Here is a 12375-nt window from a genome sequence, read left to right on the forward strand (position 1 = left end):
CTCTGTGTCTTTGCTTTGGTCCTCCCTGCCTGTGCTGCTACTACTAGCCATGACAGTCTGCTCCAAGTACTATCAATGAAAAACAATGTAGGATGTCCAGTTTGACTACAGGCTTCTCACACAACAACTTATCTTCATTTTCATTCAAATAAATGTCAAGGCGATGTCAAGGAGACTTTGTTCTCGAGGTAGCATATCTCACCAGTACGTTGGGACACCAACCTGTGTCACTAGCAAGTCAGCCACATACTGCAAGTGTGGTGTCGAGGCTGACTGCACAAACACAAACCTTTTTTTGTTTTGTCTTGTCTGTTTTATTTCCATTACACATCCTTCAAAGAGTAAATATATCTGACTGTACAGAGTAAACACAGTTGTGTTCCAATTAGTTTTATAATTGCCAGGAAGATTCTTATCATTATCTGTCATCTGTCACAACATAACATGGATGAAGTATTTCCCTTTCAGTTAATTCAATGTCTGTGTTCCATCTGCAGGCTCTCCTGTCAGTGTGTCATTATAAATACCAGATACAGTGGTAAACTTGATTACATCTTGTGTAAATTGCATCTGTACTGTTGTCATGTAGTCATATTTTGGTATTCTACACAGCCCCACAGTTTAGCCAGTAGAAATTTTAGACTAGATGAGATCTAATACCAGGATCACTGCATGATATTTTTGTCGTTTGTCAGATTAATCAATCATAGAGTCACAAATCCTCTCTGTCACCGAGCTGAGAGACATGGCAGACCACATGTTGGACGTGTAGCATTCAGAGCTTGCCTCCTTCCATCCTGTGTGATATCACTGTTCTACCCGACAGCGCCAATATCCAATACCTCTGTACAGAATCAGTGACATTCATAATCACTTGGTGATGCATATTCGCATTCCCTGTTGTCCTGTCAGTCAAGTACAGAGTGGGAATGCACCCAAGACACACTGAGGATGCATTCAAGACCACATTCTGAGGTGGTCTAGGCCACACTCCTTTAGGAGAAAATGTGTCCTGGGCTGCACTGAAGGACCACCTACTCTACTCACAGTCTGATTTGTCCACAGTTTCACAATGAAGCAAACAAAATGTTTTAACAGTGTTTCCCATCCATTGATTTATTTGTTTGTGGCAGCCCGCCACAGTGTCAACACCGACTGACTGCCACGGATTGATTTTCTCTTTCAAATGAGTAAAATCTTATTTTATTGTAGAGATGTGGGCAAGTGCTTTGATTGGCTCAGCCCCTCCTTGCCCTGCTCTCTCTCCCTCACACACACATACAAACACAATGACTGACAATGGACGTGTCTTTCATAGTCTGAATGGCTAAAACCAACGTATTTGGTCATTGCAAATAGAAATTATGTACATGTTTATCTGCATATAGAGCAGGGAAGTGAGATCACTGGAGATGAAGTCTAATGCCAGGTATCAACTAATGTACTTGAGACATGAGACACATATTAATGCCAGGGTTTAAACAGGGCCTGGGAAGTAATGTGTGCAAACATTTATGATTTTTAACCACAGACAGCCTTACAGTGTATGTGAACATGAATGGAACCATGTTAATCCAATAATATACTTTCGGATGAGGCTACATGGATTGTGTTCTAATTAATTCCCACAAAATACACATAAGTCTTAATTTTTTAGGGAGGGATATTTAAAAAAAAAAAGTGATTGCCGTAACAACACGTTTCACTCAGTGCCATAATGAAATTAAAATAATTAAAACCTCCCTCTTCCCTTTCATCACCGAAACATCTCGAGACCTCTGCATCAAACAACATGATGTATAAAAGCAGAATCACCACTTCTCTGATTTCCCAGGTGTCACATGGAAATCTAGCACATTAGACAAAATGTCACAGTGTTCCTGATCTGTGGTGTCGCAGAGCCTCCTGCTGCTCCCAGCTCCTGCTCCTAGCCAACATTACTATTATTAATATTACTTAAATCTCTACATGGAATCTGTATTATGCTATGTTCTCTTTCACACTCTGAGTCTGGTTCTGCTCGAGGTTTCTGCCTGTTAAAAGGACATTTTTCCTTGCCACTGTTGCCTACTCCTGCTCATGGTGGGATCTGTTGAGTCTCTTTATATATCTATAATAATATAACAATCTAGACCTGCTCTATATGGAAAGTGCCTACAGATAATTTCTGTTGTGATTTGGTGCTATATAAATAAACTGACTTGACCTGAGTTCCTTTAAAGGTTCTGGTGTTGCCACTTTCTCTATAGAGCAGTGTGTGGACCATCTTTAAGGCTGTGACCATCCCTTCTGATATTTCATTTAAACTTTGTGATTCTCAGCTGAGAAAAAGCAACTCCTGCGAGCACACACACACACACACAGACACACACACACACTCAGCGTTGCAGAGCCACAGATTCAGCCGATCCTTACATAACTCCTCTGGATGAGTCAGGAGAATTGACAGCTGTGCCAGTTGGCCCCACCCCCACCACTCACACACAAACACACACCAGCACAATCCCATCTGTATTACTAAATATAAATTATGTTGAGATTATGCCTCACGCTGGCAGTGACATAAGAAGCCGGCTGACGAACAGCTTCACTGCGTCTAACCTCGAGCGCGGCGATGGAAAACATCTATCTATTATATCTGAAATCAGACACCGGCGCTGACATTTGGAGGACTGACCCACAAAACACAAATCAAACATTTGAAGTAGGGCAGGAGAAAATCTATGCACATTATGTAATGTGGCATTCAGCGCCTGGCAGGCATTTATTTGTCATGAATCAGTTCAATATCAGACAGGCTTTTCACAAATACACAGTTATTAAAGTGTGTCTTTATCGATTGTCCAAATCCCACGCTAGTGAGAAGACACTGAGGGAAGTGTGCTTATAATACCAATACAATTTTGTAAAGCAGATATGAATAGATTATAATGTATTGAGTTGAACATTAAGAATAAGTAAACGCATCTCATACTGGACACTTAATTAAACAAACAGCGATTTAACAATGAATTGTCTGTTTGTTCATTTACATGTCTGTTCCTAAACCACCTATGTTCTGTCCTCCCACAACACAAATAAAAACCTCCCTCTACCTAGAGAAAGAAAAAGGAGTGTCAGAGAGAGATAGACAGGCCTTTTTGACCTCCTCCTGCCTCCCTTTGACTTTTGTTTGCTCCTTTTACTTTGACCGCCTGGTGTTTTCATGCCTGTCTGACAGCCTGCTTGCTTGCAGGCCTTTGCTGTCATCACTGTTATCATTATTCAATTTCCTCCACCGTGCCTGTGCCTGAGTCTGTCTTTGGGTCCTCCTTCCTGCGCTCCAGGAAAATGACAGAACTAGAGCCACAGTGTAAAATTCAAAGTCGAACCACAATCTGGACACAATACAGTACTACAACATATATCCACTCTGTGTATTCATCATCATCTGTGTATTTATCTGTGCAGGTTTGTTAAGTTAAACTTCATTCAGCAGGCGTGTCTGGAGCAGTGAGAGGGCAGCTGCTGAGGGAGAGGCCTGTTTACAAGAAGGGACTCCAATTAGATTAGAGACTCATACACACCAACAGTTTCTACGGCAACAGACAGGCCAATATTTCATTCATAGAGAAAGCAACAGGAACAGCATTAACACTGACAATACAGCAGGGCTGGAAAACAGAGGAAAAACAACACAACTAAACTTCATGAGTCCTTTTAAAAGGGGGCTGCAAGTGGGATATTTCTCATTACTGACAGTGACTCAGCAACAGTTCACATTATGGTTAGGTATGGTCAGGACTGTACCATGTGACCTGAGCGATTAGCACTCCCTAAACACAGGAAGCCCTGCGATAGACTGGCAATCTGCCTCTGGCCCAGTGTTAGCTGGGACTGGCTCCAGCCAATATGTATATACACACACTTATAAATAAATATGTGTGCACTCACTGGTTTAAAGTACAAACAGAGTGGCTAGAGGCTACATGGGAAATACTCTTTTCAAAAAACTGCAGGTGATTCTGTTTTATTTTCGAGCACAAAGACGTCACAACTGACAACCAAAGAAGAAGAAGAGACAAAACCATGGAGACATTATGAGTACTACTGACATCTGGTTTAAAACCTAAGCTGTGTTTAAGGCAACAGCTTCTTATTTTGGTAATTTGCTTGTATGCATGCCACCTGAGTCAGGACCAGAGGATGTCATCCCTGTGAGTCCAGTACATACATATTGAGGCAATGTAAAGCCTAGTTTAGCACAAACACGGCAGCAGAAGGAATGCGTAAGAATGAAAAAACACCCATTCTAATTCCAAACCTGTCTGAATTGGTCTTGTGATAACACAAGCGGTTTGTGAACTCAGTCTGGAGGGATGAATGAACGGCAGATTTAGACAAGTGTCAGCTGTCTGTGAGCGCCAGCCATCCACTGGGAAGAGGTCAAAGATCGTTGTGACAGATTGGCAGTCATTGGCAGTGACCAGGATGACAGGGAGAAGCCAGGCAGTGTGCTAAGGTTGGTCTGGTGGGTGCACGCACTTATGCACACACACAAGCATTGTTGAATGCTCGTGCAGTTTATTGGGTTCTATCTTGTTTGTACCCTTGTAATACTTCCTTACCCTGTAGCACTTCCTAGCTGCCTTTGGAGCAGGTGCTCATTGTGAAGCTCAGACTATGGTTGTAAAAGTAGGTCCAGTTCTAACTGATGGAGCAGTAAATGGTGCAAAAAGTTTTCAAATATGCAAATCCCCTTTCTTTTAAAGCACAAATAAACTCACCAGTCCCACTCACTAATGGACAATGTCTCAGCTGCCAGTCTTTAAATTTGAGCTCACTTTTCCCAGTTAGTGTTTAGACCAAAATACCCACATTCAGCGTGTGTGTAGGTACACAAATAAAACCCAGCTGTGTACACATCAATCTAATGATGTGTTTGTACGATAGAAATATGCAAACTCATCATCAGATTTGTAAAGCCATATAATTTGCATGGAATTATGCAATATGTCTCAGTGGAACTGGGGATAAGCCTGATGACCACATTCACTCATTAGCCATATGTGGGTGTAGATATACTTTTAACATGTCTGTCCTCTGACATAGAAATTACAGCAAAGAAGCAGCACTGGTGAGGTTCTCCGACAACGTCTGAGCAGTTGTCATAAGGCACCACTTTGACGATCATATGTGATTCAACATTCACCATTAAACATCAGATATATAATCAATGATTTCGTTTATAGCAGTCATAGTGAGACACACTTTACTGTGCACTGATCTGAAGTCTGTGTGAGGTGCACACATTCTCACTGCACAGTCTAATTTCATGAATACCAGCTTTTGTGTAGGATGTGCTAAAGTATGGTTTCAGGGCATATGCATTTATTCTACATCTGTTCAAAAGACTCAGCCGACACACGGAGAAAGACAAAAGTTGTTGTCAGAATTAGCAGGGATTACTGTGTTTGCCATCCAGTCTGAGAGATGAAACTGGTCATAACTTTTCAGTTTGAGTGAGAAGGATCATAAAAATGTGAGACAGCACTCTTATCTGATCTTGAAGAAAAAAAAACACACACACACATGCACACTGTCATGTGACACGCAGTAACACCTAGGCAACCAAGACAGGAGTGTAACATTCAGGTAAAACAGGTTAGCAGGAAGTGGGCTGCATGCCACTTTTACTGTTTAGTTTTGTTCAGGGGGGTGCGTCCTACCTGTAGGACACCTGCTTCCTGAGGTTCAGCTGGACAAACTCTGCCTCCATCTGGGACACTGACAGCTGGCCCCCCTCCTCCTCCTCCTTCGCCCCGTCCTCCTCCTTCTCTCCTGGTACCTACAAAACACACACATCAGTCAGTTCTTTTTAATGTGTAGCTTTCATATGCAAGTTCACTGAGCTCACTCTTACAGGGACACATCCTGTACTTATCACTAGTGTCCTTAAACACAACACACTGCATTGGTGGGTTTGACAGCAGCTATACAGACATCTATTACTGTGATACTTTCTCACTATAATTATGCACCCACAGTGGGTGGGTTTTGGCTGTAGGTAGACAGGGGGAAGCTCACGGTGAGAAACCCCACGCGAACCCACCTGCCAGCCGCTCTTGGGACTCCCCTCCACCGCGAACACGTCCTCCTCCTCCACCACGTCCTCCAGCCCAGGCCGCTCCACAAGCGGAGGAGCAGAGTCTCTCATCATCCCTGCGGTTCTCCCCGTCTCCTCTTTGTTTACTGACTGATAATGTTATACGTGCTGGAGGTCTGTCGACTCAACCGCTTCCCTGCTTGTGTTCCTGTATTTTTAGAAGTTCCTATTTGGTGCGTAGGCTCTGTCCCATCCTCCGCGCGCCGCGCTCTGTTAAATAACCTGTAAAACCAGACTTGTGTCGGACTGTTGGACAGATCGCAGAGGGATGAAGACAGGATGGATGAAGTGTGTGTCCGTGAAATCCTCACGCGGTGATAAAAAGTTGTCGGCTGGAGGAGAGCGGCGTTCTGCTCCGTCATCCAACTAGATGTTGCAGGAAATCAGCTGTGAGCTCTCTCTCTCTCTCTCCCTCCCTCTCTCTCTCCTCATTTAAATAATACAAAAAACGAAATGAAATTACACGATTACGGATGTTAATCCTCATTGTGATGGGACAGCATTATACGGCAAGGTGCCTCTGTCATTCTGACCCCGCCCCCTCCGAACAAACAATACAAACTGATAACCCATACAAGTCAGTTGGTCACATCTATCATACAGCGCCTATAACGGCTTTATTAATGGTTGACACTTCATTTATGATCATTTCATAAACGTCCCTACTCTCTACTCCCCCAGCCCCCAGTCCTCCCTTTTTCTCCACCCGACCAGTCGAGGCAGATTTGCAACCCACCTCCAGTCTGATTCTGCTCGAGGTTTTTCACGTGGTGCTTGCACATGGTGGGAATTGTTGGGTTCCTCTCTGTAAATATAATAACATAAAGAGTACAGTCTGAGAAAAGTGCCTTGATATAACTTCTGTTGTGAAATAAAATTGAATTCATAGGTTGTTTATGAGCATTTCTACAAATCTGGAAACAAGCTAAATATTATTATTTATTAAACTGGGATATGTGAGTGGAACCTGACTGACTTGACTGCAGATTTTGCCCCCTGCCCCCCTCCCTCCTGCCCTCCTCCACCAGGTCTGACCAGTTCATCTCTAAGGCCCCTTTTTAACAGGTCATGCCCTCGTCACACCAGACAGCAACAAGACCCCCCAGACACAGTGGTGGCAGGTACTCAAAAGAGCGTATAGCCCCACTCATGTCTGTGTAGCTCTAGCTAAAGAGGAAGTAGTCTGATAACATGAATGGTTTACTTATCATCAAACATAGTAAGTCATAAACAGTACTCTGCTGTTTATGACTTACTATAAACTTACTATAGACTTACTATAAACAGTAGCTCTACTCCACCAGATCTGTAACATTATGTGGGTCTGCACCAAGCTGTACAAACTCATAGCCACCTGCTACATTACATGTCAGCCATAACAGATGTCAGATATATTCCCTCTACACAAGCTGCCAAACACAATAAATCATTAAACCATCAGCTGAGGATCCTTACACCATAGATGAACAAAAAAATACAACTATGGATTATTACAAGTGCACATTATTCAGCCCGTTCATATTTTCATATGGCGCAATATGAAAGATTACTTCATATTATATCATAATTTTACAAGCAAAATCCAGAGAACTTGGCACTCCTAGCAGACCCTCTGGAAGTCCCCAGAGAGTCCGCCTGAGGCTCTTTGTGGTTGAGTTGTGGATTTCAACAGCCCTCAGCACTCACCAATGAACTTCCAGGGAATAGGCCAAAATCAAAATCAAATCTAACCACCATGCATGCCCGGGGTCATGCCTCGGTCACAGCCGGAGATCACTCCCCTCTGACAGCAACATGTCTCAGCTAGAGAATGCAATCTCTGAAGAAATTACCGGATGTGCTTAATTGCTGGTAAAGTTGGGAAAATCCAGGGGCTCAAGTGAAGCTTGACTTTGTATGAGGAAGCAGCTAAGGAGTAAGAAGAGGAAGGGATGAAGAATGATGAGAGATGAAGAGCTGAACTATAAACGCTGCCATGTCATCAGCCAGTCTCAATCAGCTGTCCCTGTCTGCAGTTAGCGGTTACAGTGGTGATGGTGTGTGTGCTGTGCCTGCATCTGTAGCTGGTGGTGGATACTGTTCAAAAACTACAAGTCAAATCAGTTTGTTTCATAACTGAATGCTGGGAAAATATTCATAATTTAGGAGTTATGTTTGTTGCAGTTATTCTAGGAAAGAGCCCTTATCTGTCTTTTTCTGGAGAAGTTTACATGGGAGTCACCCCTGGCAAAAGTTTGAGGCATTAAATTCAACAGCAGCTTGTCTTTCAAATCTGAGTAAGTCGGAATCAAAAGAAAGATATGTTAATAAATCTGCAGCCCTGGATTTGAGAGGAGTCCGTGCCAGAGCATGGAGTGAAGTACAACTGCCGAGCTCTTTTGTGGAGAAGATTCATAAAATAATGAATGTTAATCATCACTACAATAGACTTCCTTTGCATAAGCATGTGTGTCCTGGAGGCATTTGGCTCTGATGAGCTGCCAGCAGGGAGCCCTTCAATAATGAGACGCCTACTACTGCAAATAAAGACTAGGTTTATAGTGTGCATGTCAAAAATATTCAAAGGCTGTAAAAATATAGTCAATGGCCTTAAGCAAAGCTGAAGACAGTTAGGGTTATAGTTCAGTTCACCTAGTTAAAACCCAGCTAAACCTGGGTCCTTGGGAGCTTCTCCTCCTGGGTCAGGCAGGTTGATATGATGTCAGTGCAGCAGGGGGCAGCAGAACTCAGCCTCTCTGAAGGTGATGTGAGTGTGGAGAGGAAGTCTGAAAGAGCAGGAATAGACAAAGCAAAAATACACATTTCTACTATTTTATAACTTCATGCTGCACAAACATCCACTCATTGTTGATAGAATGGATGGATGATGTTTCTCTTCCCTGGCTAGAGAAAATGATTGCAAGTTGTGGTATCTGCCAAAGGCTGGGTTACTAAGTATTGACTTAGTAGAATGGCCAAACATTTGCACAAGCAAGCACTATTTTATTAATGTTCATGACTTAAAAAGCAACAGTGCAGTAACATTTAACATCTGTTTTCTGCAGGAGTTGTATTTATTTCTTTTCACTTCAAAAATTAACAAAATACTGAATTTGCCAAAGGAGGCTCAAACCTTTGAATACAACTGTGTGAAAGCTGTAATTGTTCCATCACATGGGACACAGTGACTGAAAACTGATACAATGTACATTTAGGCGTGTGAGTGTTCAGTAATAAAAAACTATTTCATTATGTGTGCGTGTGACAGAGCTGTGCATGTGGCGTGTGTTTGTTTTGTGTATTTCATTGTGTGTGTGTGTGTCAGTGTTTTTGACATCCTTGAGTGTCAAAGTCAATTATATAAAAGGAAACATTCTAAGGGAGAGGGGAGGTAGTAAAGGGTTGATGATGGGGATCATAAAATGAAGAGAGAGCAAACAGGAGACAGAGGGGTATAGGTGACCCCCATGTGTATTATTATAATGACAGGATGGTAAAAACATGTCATAACATATATCATCCTTAGTTCATCATTTGTACTAGTACTAGTTAGTATGTAGCAATGGGCAGCCAGGGGAGGCCCTCACCCGATCTCCTGCTGTTGCCTGGATTGTAGGACACTGTAGGACATGATCTTGCTCCACTTTTGGCACAACCAAAACACTAGGGGGCGTTGGGATTTCTGTGCCACTCTGTTGAGTTTCTTCATGTTCTTAATGTTGGAGTTCTAGCTAATAAATGTTGAACAGTTATTTCTACTGATATTACCACGAGGCTGTGAAGAGAGAAGACGACGGAGGAGATGGTGCGTAGGACTGTACTGACTGAGGTCAATGGATGAATTTTCTCTGCTTGTTTGGCCACTGAGAGACATGTATGAGCCAACAAAGTGGACTAATCCTAGCTGTTGTGGTCTGCATCATGGCGACTTGTAGTCAGTCTCTACAGCGCCCCCCAACCACCTGTTTAACCCCATCCCATATTATTCTGAGGACTTTTGATCGTCTTAACTCAGCTGGTCTTCCCAGTGACACAGAGCCTCCACTGTCTGGCAACATGACCTCCAACGCTCCACCTGATCTCAAGTTGGCCGTGCCCGCTGACACCCCAGCCTCGCCGCTGTCCCCTTCTCACAAGCCTGCTTATTTTCACCATTCTGCCCGGCTCCTGCCACGCTCCATCTGCCCACCAGATGTCCTCAGGCTTTCCTCCCTAATCATCGAAGTCCTGACTCCCACACCCACCTTACCTGTTTCCCAGTCTGCTAATAGTATACAGGTATACAGCCATCCTCCCCCTGTCATTTGCCAGATTTTTGCATAATTTATGGTCTGCATGTTGTTGCATTCTTGCATCCTGTTACGTGTTATGTTCCTGTGCCTGTGTGCCTGCACGTAAGCCTTAACTATCACCCTCCTCTTCATTAAAATCACTGAATCATTCATGCCTGCCTTCCAGTCTGTGTCTGCATTTGTATCCTGCTTCCTGTGCTCCCCACACCAACCGTGACAAGTAGATGTCTGGCAGATTTGCATGCTCTGCTGGCTGCTTTTCCTTTTAAAAATCTAAGGAAATTCAAGGGGAAATTTCAGGGCAAGTCTAATGTGTCCCTTTGAACTTTCTTTGCTCCTTATAAAGAGGAAAAATCAATGAATAAAAAGGGGCACGTCCACCCTGCGGGATGCCAGGTTGTCGGCCAAAACAGCTTTTCAGAGCTGTGGAAAGACAGAACACACAGCCATTGTCTGTCCCATTGATAAAAACCCAGAATGCTGACTCTGCTGAACTGCGGCCAGTCTAACTGCATCTACGTCTGGTCTGCGGCAGCTAGCGACCCCGTACCCCAACAACCTCCCCAAACTGCCCCTAAAACAGCCCCAGCCCCTGCTGCCTGGCCCAGTTGCTCTTGGCCTGTGCATGCATGGAGCAGCTAAGCCCCCAGCTAGCTGGCCAAAGCCCTGCGGGATTAGACTAATGCAGGCGGCGGGAAGCCACTGGTGGTGAAACAACAGGCATGGGAAGTGACCCTTATCTTTATATTAGAATTTACTTTTTTTCACAACAGCACTCAACTCTCTTGAACTGCCAAGCACATCTTCATTGTTGTCTCTTGTTCCAAATAATGTGTTGTTATTTGTATGATTTATCATTCTTATTCCTTCTCACACATTTCAATAATAAAATTAATTCACGTGGACAAAAAAATGTGAAAAAAAAATACAACTGCAAAGCAAAGCAAAGCACAGCAAGGCAAGTTCATTTGTACTGCACTGATGGAGCAGTAACTTTGAAAGCAAGAGACCTGGGCTTCCACCAGCTAGCACCTGAGGGACGGGCTTACACCATGGGGCCTGCTCAGGCCCAGCCCAAAGGAATGACATGGCGTCACTTCCTTGTGGGAAATCCACTGGTAGGTCTAGACGTAAAGTTTGGTGCGTTGCCTTGGCGTGCTGATCTGGGCTAAGCAAACAGTCTTGGATCATCACTGCTGTGGTGGAGAGGGAGGTGGGTTGGTGATGTAGAGCTGTAGATATACACTTACCAAGCACTGTACGCCTCCTTATTCATGCAACTATTCAATCATCCAGTCATGTGGCAACAATTTATAAAAACATGCATATACAGGTCAAGAGCTTCAGTTAATGTTCACATCTATCACCATGGGGAAAATGTGATCTCAGTGACTTTGACAATGGCAGGATTGTTGGTGTCAGACAGGCTGGTTTGAGTGTTTCTGAAGCTGCTGATCTCCTGGGATTTTCACACACAGCAGTCACAGAGTGGTGCACAGAACATCAACATCCACTGAGTGGCAGTTCTGCAGATGGAAACACCTTGTTGGTGAAAGGGGTCAGAAAAGAAAGGCCAGACTGGTTAGAGCTGACAGAAATGCTACTGTCATCTCATCTCAGAATAAACCACACCTCCAACCTTGAGGTGGATGGACTACAACAGTGTCAGACCACGTCAGGTTCCACTCCTGTCAGCCAGGAACAGAAATCTGAGGCTGCAGTGGACACAGGCTCATCAGAACTGGAAACTGGACTGATGAGTCTGGATTTCTGCTGAGGCAGCAGATGGTAGGGTCAGAATTTGGCTTCAAAAGCCCCCAACCAAACACACACACACACACACACACACATGCAGTCACCAGATCTGAATCCAACAGACACTTGCATGAATGTGCAGCTGATAAATCTGCAGACATTATGTGATGCAGTCATGGAGCAGAATCTCAAAGGAATGTTTCC

Source organism: Lates calcarifer, linkage group LG7_2 (assembly GCF_001640805.2).
Source record: "Lates calcarifer isolate ASB-BC8 linkage group LG7_2, TLL_Latcal_v3, whole genome shotgun sequence".
NCBI lineage: Eukaryota > Metazoa > Chordata > Actinopteri > Centropomidae > Lates > Lates calcarifer.